Source organism: Vespula vulgaris, chromosome 2 (genome assembly GCF_905475345.1).
Source record: "Vespula vulgaris chromosome 2, iyVesVulg1.1, whole genome shotgun sequence".
Lineage (NCBI taxonomy): Eukaryota > Metazoa > Arthropoda > Insecta > Hymenoptera > Vespidae > Vespula > Vespula vulgaris.
Genome location: NC_066587.1, coordinates 1,600,748 through 1,616,211, shown reverse-complemented (window position 1 = coordinate 1,616,211; position 15,464 = coordinate 1,600,748). Strand labels below are relative to the sequence as shown.

General features: G+C 40.2%; 1 protein-coding gene across 9 annotated transcripts in view; it reads right to left on the bottom strand.

Moving 5' to 3' along the window:
• Positions 1-15,155, bottom strand: part of LOC127061416 (C-terminal-binding protein) — a 30,998-nt gene extending 15,843 nt beyond the window's left edge. For 2 of the 9 annotated variants that reach the window (XM_050988249.1, XM_050988250.1), the window contains exon 1: positions 14,349-15,154. The gene's annotated coding sequence lies outside the window, so the exon portion shown is untranslated. Of the gene's footprint in view, positions 1-283; positions 714-14,348 lie in introns of those variants that run through there. The other 7 variants (XM_050988247.1, XM_050988251.1, XM_050988243.1 and 4 more) reach the window with 7 other exon arrangements.
• Between the last annotated feature and the right edge of the window lie 309 nt (positions 15,156-15,464).

Genomic DNA, 15,464 nt, shown 5'->3' with positions numbered 1-15,464 from the left:
CGTCACATGAAAAGCTTGAAAACGTATGTTGCACGTAACGACGAGAACGACGACGAACGTACATACATCTTTGTTATGGAAACGGATGAAAATGTTAAATATTAACGAATGATACTAAATCAAAGATATATTAGATTTCGCATATTAAATGACCACCTTTAAGCGACTAGCATGAAAATAGTTACTTATTGGCGAGATATCGTGTCGCTCTGGCGCAACGCAGGACATAATGCGAAACACACAATTCGTAACAGCGTGCGCGAAAGCAAGCTTTTTAGGTTACCTTGAAACGCGCCGGCTTAACCTGCGCACTACGTACGTTCAACGATGTAAAATAATAATATCGTTTAGGAGCGTAAAAATGACGAAATAACGAATATCACTGTAACAACGATGTAAAGTAGATAAGAGAATTCGTACGTTATTAGTTAAAACGTCGAGAAAAGGAGCTCGTAGAAGCGCAGAGGGCACCCAGAACGAAATCACTGGCTGGGGATAATGTTTTCGGGTGCGTTGATACAGTACACTTGGCGTTGGTAGTAGCACGATATATTAGGTCGTATTCTTTTTAAAAGCTTCAACTGATTTCTCACTTCTTAGCCAATAACGGTCAACGGGGAAACTTTATCGATGACCAATAACAACAGAGAGATATATATATAACATACGTATATGCGTGTGTGTATCTCTCCGTACGTGTGTATATATATGCTCTTGAGTAAATTCGTCGGATTTTTTTTTTTTTTTTTTTCTTTTCTTTTACAAACAATGCTGTTCACGCATTCGATCCAGTTACTATACGAGAGCAATTGGAAAACCAATCATAGTACATCTACGTTTGATGCACAAGAGATTACATATATATGTATATATGTATATATATAGATAGATACATACATACATATACATACATATATACATACAAATATATGTAATAATTAATGTACACGCACGGTAATTTCTTTTCGCAACTCCTGAAAATGCTCAAACTGATTTTTCTCGTTAGAGGCCTCTGTATGCGTTGGTCAACGAGTCGAAAAGAATAACCCCAAAACGATACCGATTTATGATTCAGCGCTTTTATGTGGTAAAACGGAAAAGTGCTGAACTAGTAAAGTTCCATAAGAAAAGTCGGCGGACTCTGACGCGTGGCGCCCTCGCATGCGTGAACGGACGCTTTGCAAGTGTGCTTAGGTATAATACCATACACACACGTTGCTTTCATACGAGAGACAGATACTACTACTACTACTACTACTACTACTACTACACTACTACTACTATTACTACTACTACTACTACACACTACTACTATTCCAAACTAACTCCTTCTTCGTATACTTTGTTTAAAAGGCCGATTCGTAATAAGATTATTACGCACGTGCCTATTCCTTAAGCAAAAAGAAAGCCTCGAGCAAATATTTCGTGAAATATGAAGAGAGAAAGATAGATAGATAGAGATAAAGGAAACGTAAACGTTACAACGATCGTTTCGAATAATCTCTCTCTCTCTCTCTCTCTCTCTCTCTCTGTCTCTCCGTTTCCTTCTCTCATTTACTCTCACTTGAAAATTATTTTGGCATTGGCCAATAAATTCAAGGACAAACTTTTTGAAATGTTTACACCGTTGCATAAAATCCCTCGTTTTTATGTTATTCATACAAAGACTAAATTGTTACTCAAACGATAATTACATATGAGGTAACATAAAAAAAAAAACAAACAAACAAATAGGAAAAAAGAATAAAATAAAATAAAAAAGAAAAATAAAAAAGATATACACTTTTGTAATACAAATAAACTTTTTCAACGATAAATGGATTGGATATTTTCGGATTTTTTTAATCAATTTATCGATATTCCTCCTTATCGATATTTATCGATAATCGGTATTAGATGGGGAAAAAAAGAAGCAAAAATAAAAAAGAAATCAAAACTAACCTAGAATTTTGATAATCGAAAGAAAGGTGCATCGATAAACCCTACACCGTTTTCACACGCATCGTGCTTGAACAACGCACCGCTTGAAGGATAGAGAGAGAGAGAGAGAGAGATAGATAGATAGATAGAGAAAGAGAGAGAAAGAGAGAGGAGTGGGGGAAGAGTGGGAGGGGGAGAGAGAAGACTTCTGAGTTTCGCTCGAATCCGTAGGTCAACATACGCGCGCGCATAATCGGAGAATACGTACTACATAGCTTCCGCGCGGAGAGAGAAGGCTACACAAAATGAGATCTGATGCTGGCCTCAGCGAAAGCGAGGATGCGATACTAACGCGAAGTGCAAACCCAAGCACTTTGACTTGGGCACATGTTGTGCCAACTCAGCGAAAACCCGAGCTCATATCATCAAAAGGAGAAGAGACAGAGAAAGAGTTGAACGGAGAAAAAGAAAGAGCGAAAGAGAGGAAGAGAGAGAAACAGACAGAAAGAGAGGGAAGAGGCGAAGAGATTAAGTCCTTGTTCGACAGCTGGCAGCGTATATATCATACAATGTACGCGTACGTGAAGTTTAACCCGAGGAACGAAGTCACGGATGCATTTGAGGAAGCAAGTTAAAGGAGAAAGAGAGAGAGAGAGAGAGAGAGAGAGAGAGAGAAAGAAAGTGCAAGAAAGAGAAAAAAAGAGAATCAAGCAGAACCTCGTATTTACCATATACATATATACTACTCCCTACCACTACACGACTATCATTCGTAACTAGCTATAAACGTTAACGACCACGTACTATGCTCCGAGTCACTCCCCCCCTCATACCCCTATCTCACCCCCTCCCTCTCCTCCACAGGCACTTCGTCGTTTATCTCGAGAACCGTGATTTCGGTACATGTGGCGCGCGCGCTTTGTCGATTACACGTAAAAAAAAGAGAGAGGGTGGGAGAGAAAGATATTATCATAATGGTATTCATTTAGAGAGTGTTAAGTGTTAAGAGAGAAAAGTAGAAAAAGCAACCCCTTAAGAAAAGAACACTTAAAAAAAAAGGGGGAGAGAAAGAAAAAAAATTGATTATATACTTTGAGTTGTCCTTTGACCCTCTTTCCATTTCCATGTGACATTCATAGCATTTATGCTGCGTTGCATTATATACAACCACGTCCACGTTTCTAACGCTCGCGTTACTCATCTCCACCGACCTAACCTAACCTAACCTAGCCTAAACTAAACTATACTAAACCTAACATAACCTAACGTAACTTAACCTAACCTAACCTAACGTAACCTAAGCTAACTTAACCTAAACCTATCTCTCTCTTAATCCATCCATATAAGAGAGAGAGAGTAAGAGAGAAAGAGAGAGTAAAGTTAGTAAAATTTTGTCACCAAAATTTCTTTCGACTCAACGTCGACTTGGTTTAAGTGATTAAATTCAACCCTTTTGCTTTAATCTCACAGTGTGCAACAGAGTTTTACAAGTTGAACGGATGAATAAGGGGATGGAGAGATAAGAAGGTGGAGAAGGAGAGCTAGGTGAACAAGAAGGAAGAAGGAGGGAGAGAGAAGGAGAGAGAGAGAGAGAGAGAGAGAGAAGAAAAGAGAGCACGCGCGGGAAGGGTGAGGTAGATAGAGGGGTTGAGTACAAATAGTAGTAGAAGGAGAAGGAGCAAGAGGGGGAGGGAGAGGATTGAAGTCGAGCTGGTGGCGGGGTGCTATGAGGGCGAAGTTATCCAATTATTGTCTAACCTGGGAGCAACTTTACTTGGCTGAGAATCGTGGAGGGGTGACGAGGGGAGGGGAAGGGAGAGGGAAACTCGTCCTCCCGGCTCTCTCTTTCTTTCTCTCTCTCTCTCTCTCGCTCTCTCACTCACTCACTCACTCTCACTCCCTACAATCGAGCCACGATAAAGTAAAGTTTGTTTCAAAACTTACCTCAGCGAAGTGACTGGGTTTTTGTTAGTGACACGTGAAATTCAAACGACCGTGCCACCCTTCCCCCCTCTCTCCCTCTCTCTTTCTATCTCTCTTTTTCCCTCATCCTCGCAAAATAATCGCGTAAGCTTTTTTTATCCCCCTGTGATAACTTCCGCAAGGCAAAAAATCGTCGTCATTACGACGACGTTAAACTTGGAGATTCGCTTTCTCTCTCTCTCTCTTTCTCTCTCTCTCTCTCTCTCTCTCACACACATACACATACACATACAATTTCCTCCTAGTTGAGATACATTTTATCGCCTATTATTTCCATGTATATCTCTACTATATCTCGAGAGATACTCGTGAGCTTCGATCGATACGTGTCCAAGATTAGGGTAACTACGAAAGGCTCTTGCATATAGATGCTATCACGCGAGACTGTTATGACACGCGTTTGAGAATTTATTATGATTCTAATCGGTCGGTGATAATATTTCTTTTAATTGCGATAGATATTTTTCTTTGATATAAATATTATACTAACTATATTAGATTGTGAACGGTAACAACAAGAGTAAAATAAAAATGAAAAATGAGTGAATAAATAAATAAAAAAAATGAAAAACCTAAAGAATCGCAGCAATAAATTTTTCGGAATTTATAAAAGAAAGAAAAAAAAAGACAAAGAAAAAAAAAAGAAAAACAAGAAAAATTTTATTTACTGCAAAGTATCGTACCACGTGTTGCAACATTTAGAGAACAAAAGTTCAAGGTGAAACTATTTACATAGTAACGCGTCAGATAGACGATGCACACAATTATTATTATTATTATTATTATTATTATTATTATTATTATTATTATTATTATTCATTTCAAAGAAATGAAAAGTCTAAAAGAAAAAACTAGAATGGATCTATGGATCTTTCTTACTATTCTCCTACGACAAAGACGAAGAAGAAGAAGAAAAGAAAACGAAAAAAGTGAAAAAGAAAGAAAAAAACAAACAAAAATAGAACCGTAAAAAAATATATCACACATACGTACGTACGTACAAGAAAAAGAAAGAGAAAAAAAATAGAGAGAGAGAGAGACACTCATGCATAAGAGGATTTGTTTCACGAAACTTTTCGGAGTATGGCCTACCTACATACACATATACTAACGCAACCCACCCATCCTCCCACCCACTCTTCCTTCCTTCCTTCCTTCCTGAAGTTTTCTTCGCCCTCGAGAAAGAAAGTTTACTTCTTTGTGGGATCTTCGTCGGTTTTGCGCCCGCCAATGGCGGGAGCGTATGTTGAAATTTGAAATGTATCATCGGTGCACGATTACAACGATCTCTCGAAGATTTCGAGAAGAAATTGCTGGACACAATCTTTCTCTCTCTCTTTCTCTATATATATATATATACATATATATTTTTTTTACTTTCTCGAGAATCTTTGCCAAACGTAGAAGTAGGACCCTTGAAGGGTGAGGAGGAGAAAAGAGGGATATGATGACGAGGAAAGGGTGGAAGCATTTTGTACCTTCTGCGTTCCCTACTACTACTACTATTACTACCACTACTATCACCACCACCATTACTACTACCACTTCCCCCCCCCTTCACTGGTTCTCCTGCAGCACCTCTTGCAGAGAAACGAGCGAACGGCCATGAAGGTGGAAAGGGAGAAGGAAGAGGGGGAGAGGGTGCTGGAGAACGGCAACTACTTAAAGTTGGCGGAAAGTTTGGCTCGGCAGCAAAGTTAACTCAGTTAAGTTCTCTACTCCTAAAGCGAAACTTCGGTTCTCTCCAACGCCTGGCCCTTCCTTCCTTCCTTCCTTCCTTTCTCCCTTCTTCTCCTTCTTCTTCTTCCCCTCCCTCCCCCCACCCTTCCTATATCTCTCTCTCTCTCTATCCCACACGTATGTACACCTGTGCGTTCATTCCTTCACCATATACTCTCTTTCTCTTTCTCTTTCTCTTTCTCCTGTTTTTTCCGTTTCTTTCTTTTCACGGTCTTCGCCATCATCTTCCCGCCATTCTTGAACCGAAAGAGTAACTACTGTGTTTTACGAGTAATTTTCTTCTCTTTCTTCTTCTTCTTCTTCTTCTTCTTTTACTTTTACTTATTTTCTTTCTTGTTTTTGTTGCCCGAAGCTCTTTCTCTTTTTCTTTCTCTTTCTCTTTCTCACTTCGAAGATATTTATTTTTAATTATTGACGTGATAAGGAAAGAGATCGATCGATCGATCGATCGATCAATTAATATTGTTATTGTCGTTGTTACAACATTTTCGAAATTTTGAGAAAATAATCGAGACTGTGAATGAACTTTTTATATATAACGAGAAAGAATCAACTCGATAACAAGTGGTTGAAATAACATAGGCATCTCATGTAAAGATCTCTTATCTTTAGTCGTAGGGGGAAAAACGATCCGAAGAAATCTCGACGCAGGGAGAGAGAAAGAAAAAGAAAGAGAGAAGGAGAGAGAGAGAGAGAGAGGCACGCGAGTGAAAGCGATAACGTTAGGCGACTTTAATGTCGTTTCGTTACTTGCACGCACCGCGTGTCTCGCACGAGTACGTGAAGTACGATATCCACCGCAAACTGCAACGTGGCAAAGCTTTCAAGTTAGTAGTTTCATATATAGAACCTATGTGTGCGTATGTTTATGTGCGTGCGTGCATATGTGAATATACACATCACACATACCCACGTGCGCGCGCGTAACATATACATATACGTATATATGTATGTATACGTGGCATGAAAAAGGGAAATTTCTTAATAGACCGATTAAAGGAAGTACACGAAAAGTACATTTCGTTTCCTTAGATTTTGAAACGTCGAGAAGGTTTAGAAAAACGATCAAGGGGTTTCGTAAAAAAAAGAGAGAGAGAGAGGGAGAGGGAGGAAGAGAGAGAGAGAGAGAGAGAGGGGAGAACCTTCTTCCTTTCCCTTATGGCGACGGTCATAACTAGGATCGTCAAGGATCAGGAGTGAGAAGAGTAATCCAACGCTTTCGGTGGTGCTCGTTTTCGTATTGGTCGACGCCCCTAACGTCGACCGTTTTATTCAAGGACGAAGCGTTATCCATCTTCGTAAGGAGATGAAGTCTGCCAACGGTAGTGAAAACGTTCGTGAAGGTGAGAGAAGAAGAAGAAGAAGAAGAAGAAGAAGAAGAAGAAAAAGAATTTGACTTTATAATCGAAAGAAGGATACGATGAGAATAAGAATGTCTTCTTCTTTCGGGGAGGAGAGGGGAAGAAAAAAGAAAAAATAAAGAAAAAAAAAAGGAAGAAGAAGAAAGGAAGAAGGGAAAAAAAGCGTTAAACTCATCTTTTCAATATGTCTTTTCTTCTCGTGTTCAATCGTGTGCTGTACTTAGTTAGAATAAGAAATTTCTATTGTATTGTAAAAGAGAAGATTCTCTCTCTGTCTCTCTCTCTCTCTCTCCTCTCCCTCCGTGTGTTTGCTGTGCTATTAAAGTATACATTAATTTCGAAGAAGGGAATGAATGAATGAATGAATGAATGAATGAATGAATGAACGAGAAAATAGAATCATAACTTTGGTTTTATCTCGAAACAAGGATCGATATTATCGACGAAACATTTTCTTAGATAATAATTTCAACAACGATCTTCAACCGCACGAAGTTATACTACGGTATTTGGCCTATGACCTGCCGCGTTTGAAAAGTGTGCTGATAAGAAACATCGAAGAAGAAGAAGAAGAAGAAGAAGTAAAAGTAGAAGAACTAGAAGAAGTAAAAGTAGAAAAAGTAGAAGTAAAAGTAGAAAAAGTAGAAGAAGAAGTAGAAGTAGAGGAAGAAAAAGAAGAAAAAAGGACGAGATGGAGGAGGAGAAGGAGGGAAAGGAGAAGCGCGTTTATATACGACGCCCTCGCGGGAGTACCAGGTGTACACAAAACGATTTCCTCTTCTTCGACGGGCGACGCACTCGGCAACCGCGAGCAGCACCAACCAGAACGACCGACGACGTTCGTTTATCGTAAATGTATTGGTACGTAACTGTATTTTGCTTGAAGAGCAAACGAGAAAGCAAGAGCGAAAGACCAAGAGCGAAAGAGAAAATAGAGAGAGAAAGAGAGAGAGAGAGAGAGAGAGAGAGAGAGAGAATACAACACGAGAGTCCATTCTACGCGCAATCCCCCCAACCTCCTCCTACCCCCTAACTCCTTCCCATTACCCCTCCCTAGTGAACAGCGCGAACTGCTCTCCATCGCGTCACGCTTAACGTGTGTGCGCGCGAGAGAGCGTGTGTTGCTGCTGCTGCTGCTGCTGCTGCTATTGCTGTTGCGCTGGTACCCCTCTGTGCACGTTTAAGATGTTATGTTGCTGGTGGCACGCCAGTGCCGCCGCCGCCGGCCAGCCAGCCAGTCACCCAGCGACGACAACGACGACGACGACGACGACGACGACGAACCGCACAGCGGGTTAGGACAAATGCGTGGAAGAGCGGAGGAAAGAGGGGGAGGGGTTGCATGGGAGTTTAGTTCCTCCTAGTGAATATGGCATCTTGACTCCTAGTAGTGGAGCGTGGCAAGCAATGGCCGGCCCCGATCGATGTCTCGGCTTCTCCCTCCCTCCCTCCCACCCCCTCCCGCTCACTTCGTCTCTCTCACTCTCTTCCCCCTCCCGACAACACGACCCTCCCCACCCCTCCCTCTTTTAGCCCAATAGCTGTCGCAACCTGCACCATCGCCGTGTCTCATCCTTCTCTCGTCTCGTCTCGTCTCTTCTCTTCTCTTCTCTTCTCTTCTCTTCTCTTCACTTCTCTTCTCTTCACTTCTCTTCTCTCGACAAACCAAATCCCGAAGCTGCCGCTGCTTTTGCTGCTACTACTACTACTACTATACTACTACACTGCTCCTGCTATTGCTATTGCTATTGCTGCTGCTTACCGTTCGACTTTCTCACTCTCTCATTCTGTTTACAATGAATGGATATATGCTATCCACTTTACTCTCTTCTACCCTCTCCCTCCTTTCTCCCTTCCTCCTACCATCCACCACCTCTTTTCGCATTATCCCTCTACCCTCTACTTAATAATTAACCTCTTCCTACACACAACAGTATACCGATGATTTGCACACGAAATAAACATACCAGAAACTTTCTTATGCGATATGGTCGATGAAAAGGGAGGGTAGGAGAAATCTTTTGGATGGATGGATTCATTTTGTTTTGTATTACTGTATATTACCTTATGTATTCTTCGTAAGAATTTTAGACGTTCGATACGATAGCACGTACTCTGACTAAACCTTCCAATCATTAGCGATTAATTCGTATTCGTTCGTTTTATATATGTGAATGTAACTACGAATGTGTATTACGAAAATAATAAAAATTAGACGAATGTATTCTTTGTCAAAGCATTGAAATTCTTTTAAGAGTCACTTTTGTTTCGTGCATAGTAGTACTTAACGTATTCGTGTATTGGACAGTTTATGCAATTATTATATAGGGTGTTGTGATTACAAGCGTGTTCTCGGAATACCTTGTTATAGGAGGGATGGTATTCCGCAATTTCTTTTTTTTTTTTTATCGTGTTCTCAACCGTACCATGTAATAAGAGGGTTATGTGTGTACCCGTTTCATTATTATCGTTACTATTTGGTATTTATATATGCGTGTATATATAAATGTGGTGACACTCGGGTCCGATCTAATAATAATATCTGTAATTTATTCTGTTCCTCATTTCGATTATTATTATTATTATTATTATTATTATTGTTATTGTTATTATATATAAATGTTTATCGAACCGTTTTGTAAATAGAAAAAAAATTGTAAAATAATGGTTAAACAAGGCGAATCAAAAATCGTTTCACTTTTGTAACAGAGGTAGGAAAACAATGTACGGTGTATAAAGACAAGTTCGCCGTTTTAACTTTCATCAGGGAAGTTTGATTTCTTTCTCGAGGCAAAGTTTTTTATTAAAGAAAAGTACGAAGAGAGATGACTCTTTTCCTCCCTCTCTATCTCTCTTCCTCGAAAATTAGCATCGACAGAAATTCCTTCGTCCCCATGCATATACAATGCGTATATATGTATGTATGTATGTATCTATGTATATACATATGTGTGTATATATATATATATACATACATATAAAAAGTTAGAAAAATACATAACACGATCGGAAAGAGTCTACAAATGGGATTAAAGTGGTACTTGTAACCATTGAAAATGTTCAACCCCTCTTATACGAAAAGATATTCGTACAACGTTAGTGGCCCAAAAACAACTCTCTCTATCTCTCTATCTCTCTTCCTTCTCTATGTGAGAAGATAAGGTAGAAATCTAATAAGTTTAAGTATGTATATACGTATGTGTATATATATACATACATATATATATATATATATCGCTTTTACCAACTTACGTATGTTAGACAACTTTGAGATCGTTCAAAGCATACCAGAAGGAAAGTTCTAGATCCGCGTCCTTGACCTTGCGCTTTCGGCCATATTTCTTAGCTCGAACAATGGCACAGTAGTACTTAAAAACCTCGAGATCATAGAATTACGTACGAGATGTCTCGAGAAAATCATTTTATATACAATATGTGTACGTGTGCGCGCGTACACGTATGTGTGTAGAGTGAACGAAAAGTTCTTAATTAATTTTACGTATGAATTACTCTTTTTCGCGACTTTTTAGGTTAGCTTTTTCATATCTTTTTAGTTTTCTTTTTTCCAGATTGTAAAACTACAAGGTCTAGGAACTTATGGCCCACTTAAGAATTTCTGACCCATCCTGTATATAAATGAATAATTTTCTAAGTCAATCGGTTATCACGCTACAAATCTTTGAAAGTTAAGAGAAAAGAAAACCATTAACGCGTTCACATGAATGCGCCATGACGGTCAACGGTGGGTGATCTTCATTGAGCTTTCTTGTAACACGATATTTCATTTGTTTACAATCTAGTAAAGGTTATAAATTAGATGAAAGACAAATAAATATTATTATACACAATTCAATATACTATAATTCGAAACAACAGAAAGTCGAAAAATTAACCGAAAAGATTCTTAAAAAAAAATAATAATAGAAATAAAAAATAAAAAAAAAAAAGATTTTTAAAATAACCTAAAAACTTTCGATCGATCTAATTCAACAATAAGCGTGGCGTAATGATTCTGTCGAAATCCTATCAAAATACATTCGTTGCGTTGAATGAAAAAAGAAAAAAGAAAATTAATCGATTTGCGATCGGTAATATAAATACGAAGAGATCAATGAATTACGTAGATTGTTTAAATCGAGAGGACGTTGTTCTTCTGTTGTTATTGTTATCGTAGAGAAAAGTAGTTGACCGTAGAACGACGAGAATCTATTCCAAGGAGCAACGTGTAACAACAGCAGTAGCAGCAGCAGCAGCAGGAACAACAGCAGCAGTAGGTTACAGTGCGCGGGATAGTTAAGTCAGGTCAGTTTGCTAGCTTACATAAAGAGGCTAAGTAGCGGCGAAAGGAAGAGGACAGCGAATGTTATACACGAGAAGGACAAGTTAGAATAGAGGGAAGGCAATAGGGTGGGGATAGACAAGGAGTGGGAGGTGGAGAATGGAAATGGTAGGAGTTAGTTAGTGAGTGAGTGAGTGAGTGAGTAGGTTGTATTTGTTGTGTGTGTATGAGAGAGAAAGAAAGAGAGAGAGACTTTGTTAAAAGAGTGGGGGGCACCTGTTACAACGTTCAAGACTGTCATGCTTCTCTGTCTTTCATTCTTTCTCTCTTCTTCCATTTCCCTTCTTTTTCTTCCTTCCCGTAGACACCACTTAGGTCGTTACATTGAAATTTCTCTAGACGAAGGCAGCAACGTAACCGTTCCTGTGCATAAACCCATGGACACGATCGATGCGGTCATTCTCTCTCTCTCTCTCTCTCTCTCTCTCTCTCTCTCTCCTCCCCCTCCTCTCTCTTTCTTTCTTATAGAGACACGACACATTCGCCATACTTGTGTGTGTATATATATGCATACAATGGATCTCCAAAATGAATAGCACCGAGAAGAGATCAATGATAAATGTTACAGTTTGATTTCTCCTACTTTGATTTTACTAATACTATTATTACTATTATCGAGCATCACAAATTTCTCTCTTATCTATAACCCTAATCTCTGATGAATTTACAATCATTTCTTTTAATTCGATATACACATACATACGTACGTATATGTACGTACGTATGTTCGTAACTTTTTAACAAATATTTGTTCTCTTTCCTAAGCAAGAACAACAGTTAAACGATTTCATAATCTCGTTAAAAGGGATTGAGAAAGAATAAAAAGAGAAAAGAAAAAAGTAGACAATCGTTGAACGCTAAAATAAGTATGTATATATGTATGTATGTATGTATACGTGATATCGAAACGCATAAGATTGTTTATACAACGCGATTTCGAATGTCGGTTATCACATTCTTCGAATCGATAAAACATGCTGATAACGAAATGGTCCATGAAAAAATTATGATTGTTATACTTTGTAACTTTGATAGCTGGATAAACGAATGAACGAACAGAGAGGGGGTAGAGAGAGAGAGAGAGAGAGAGAGAGAGAGAGAGAGAGAGAGAGAGAGAGAGAGAGATAATGTACGTGTGTGGAAAAATAAAGAACACGTTTTAGAAACGTTTGAACGCCGAAATGGCGCTCATCCGTATGACATGCACGCACAACATAACGTATGATTTATAACAGCGATGGTCAATTGGATACATTAGTCGAAAAATATGTTATGTTCGAACGCACGATCGGTACTCTTTTAATAATATATAATACGTATGTATATATATATATGTATATACACATACATAATGCATACGAGTATGCAAGACGATCGAACTAATCGACGACAGTTTCGTCGAGCGGTTAATTCTAAAAATCCTCCAAGCTACATCATAATTGGTCGATCTCCGTAGGGTCCTGACCATCCAATCACCGTCCGGCAAAGATCAACCAATGATAGCCGAGCAGTTCATAGAGAGCAAAACGATTCCCTACAAACGTTTACACAGAAGGAAAAATCTTTCTTTGAGAAGATTAAATCGAGGATAAAAGTTGTGAAACGAAGAGGACGTAAGTTACTTGGAATATTAAAAAAAAAAAAAAATAAATAAATAAATAAAAATAAAAAGAAAAATGAAGAAACAAAATAGAAAGGAAAAAAAAGAAAAGAAAAGAAAAGAAAAAAAGAATTTCCAAAAGAAACAACACGGTAAACAAAAAGAGAGAGAGAGAGAGAGAGAGAGAGAAAAAAGGATAGAAAAGCAAAGAAGAAAAATAAGAAATAAACAAAAATAAAACGAGAATAGAAGCGATATAAGTACTAGGTACTAGGTTAGGATTTAACTACCCTTCCTTAATGCTTTTTCACCCTACGTAGCCCCACGCGATAGAGACGCGTCTGTGACCGACAAGAGACGTGTCTCTCTCTTTCTTCCTCCCTCCCCCTCTCTCTTTCTCTCGTTGAAGTATTTCGAGAGAGTTACGGAACGGCGAGAACGCGGGTCCGCGTCGAGAGAGCACTTTGAAACGTGTCGCTGAAATCCTATCGCGGTGGTGGTGGTTCCCCGTTGTAGTCGATCAGACTAAGAGAGAGAAAGAGAGAAAGAGAGACCGGACGAGAAGAGAGTAGGAGAGAGGACGATAATCGGGCCAATCCGGCCCGATGGAAGGAATAAAAAGAAAGGCGCGTGGCTCGTTGCTGGCACGGCGTCTCCCGCCATATCGTGCCGCCAGTTGCCGCTATACGCACGTACGAACGCGAGCGTGGCAGAGAACGAGAGAGAAAGAGAGAGAAAGATGGAGGGAGAAGGAGGAGGGAGAGGACGGGAGGGTAGGCAAGCAAGCAAGCAAGCAGGCAGGCGGGTGGACGGATGGACGGACGGACGGACGGCGGGGAGGGGGGATGGAGGATGGGAGGTAGAGTAGAAGAAGAGGGGAGGAGAAATAGAAGGAATGAAGCGGGCGCACACCCACACACACGTTCGCGTCCAAACGTACGAACGTACGATTATCAGGGGCAGCAGCAGCAGCAGCAGCAGCAACACTAGCAGGAGCAAGAGCAAGAGCAGGAGCAGGAGCATGAACAACATTCAACGTGTACACATCGGTAAAATCGTAGTCGTGTAAAGAAGGAAGAAGGAGAATGTACGTAAAGGAGAAGAACGTGAGCAGTCACGGAATTCTCTGCGGTGCGTATGTAGACCGCGTGCGCCGTGCTACTACGCGGGCCGCGTCCACCGAGGAACGAGGAAGGATAGAGAAAAAGTGGAGATAGAATGGAGAGAGAGAGAGAGAGAGAGAGAGAGAGAAAGAGACGGAGAGACAGATAGAAAGAGAGAGATACAGAGAGAAAGAGAGAGAGAAAGGGAGGAGGGAATTAAACAAAAAGAAAGAGAAGGAAAAATAAAAGAAAGGAAGTAGACCGAACAGAAGAGCAAAAGGGACCGCGCCGCATCGACTAACCTGTCGGAGGCGACTCTTCCTATATTTCTCGGGCACCTTCGTACTCTTCGTCGTACTCGTGGCGTTTTCACCGGTTGTACTGATTGTGAGAGGGGCCAACGGTATAGGGGGAATAACACAAATCGTTTCACTCTTTCACCACTGTGTTCCTTCGTATCCTTTCTCGCGTTGCTTCGGTCCTTCTCCTTCTTCTTCTTCTTCTTCTTTCTTCTTCCTTCTTCTTCTTCTTCTTCGTCTTCTTCTTCTTCTTCTTCTTCTTCTTCTCTCTTTTTCTAGCTCGCTCTCTTTTACGCGGAGGGGTGTCCACACGGCGGCGCGGCTCTCCTCTCGGTTCGCGCCGCTCTCGCGTCGTCCACGGCCGACTTCGGAGAGCCTCCCCCCGTAAAGAAGCCCCGTGTCGATCGTACGAATGCGGACACTGTGATCGCGCGCGCGTCTACCCTTATGACGCCCCGATCGTTTCTTCAAAATATATCTCGATTCAACGGTTTTAATGGAAAAAAGCGAAGAACCGACGATGCGCGGAACTACGCTCGCGACACTCTCCCTCGCTGGAGGAAAATGGCGGCCCCCGGTCGCCCGAGTGACTCGCGCGCGCCACCGATCCTCTCCGTCACCAACCGACCGCTCACGGACACGCCCGAACTAACCCGACCGAGTATACCGAACGGTTGTACGCTTAAATTTAAGCAAAATTCAACGACAAACTGCCGACATCGACGATCAATTCGATATATCACTCTTTTTATCGCATACCATTGAATTATTTCATTACGTTAATAGTTTACGTTAATCTTCTTAACGATGAAACATTCTTGAAATATTCCACTTTACATACATCACACTTATCTCGTCCTTTTTATGCCTTTCATATGTTTATCATATTATTTAAAAAATTAATGTTGAGAAATTTTTATTACGAAATTGAAGAAATTTCTGCTTAATCTCTGTCCCTACGTACTAACGAAAAAACGAAACGTTTTAGATATTCAAATGTTTGTTAAATTCTATAAATATTAAAGTATATCGTATTGTTGTATTATCCACTGCATCGTTTTTCCTTCGGTAAAAATGATACGGAGTCTCCATCTTGCGTGCTCAGAATCGTCTAAATTT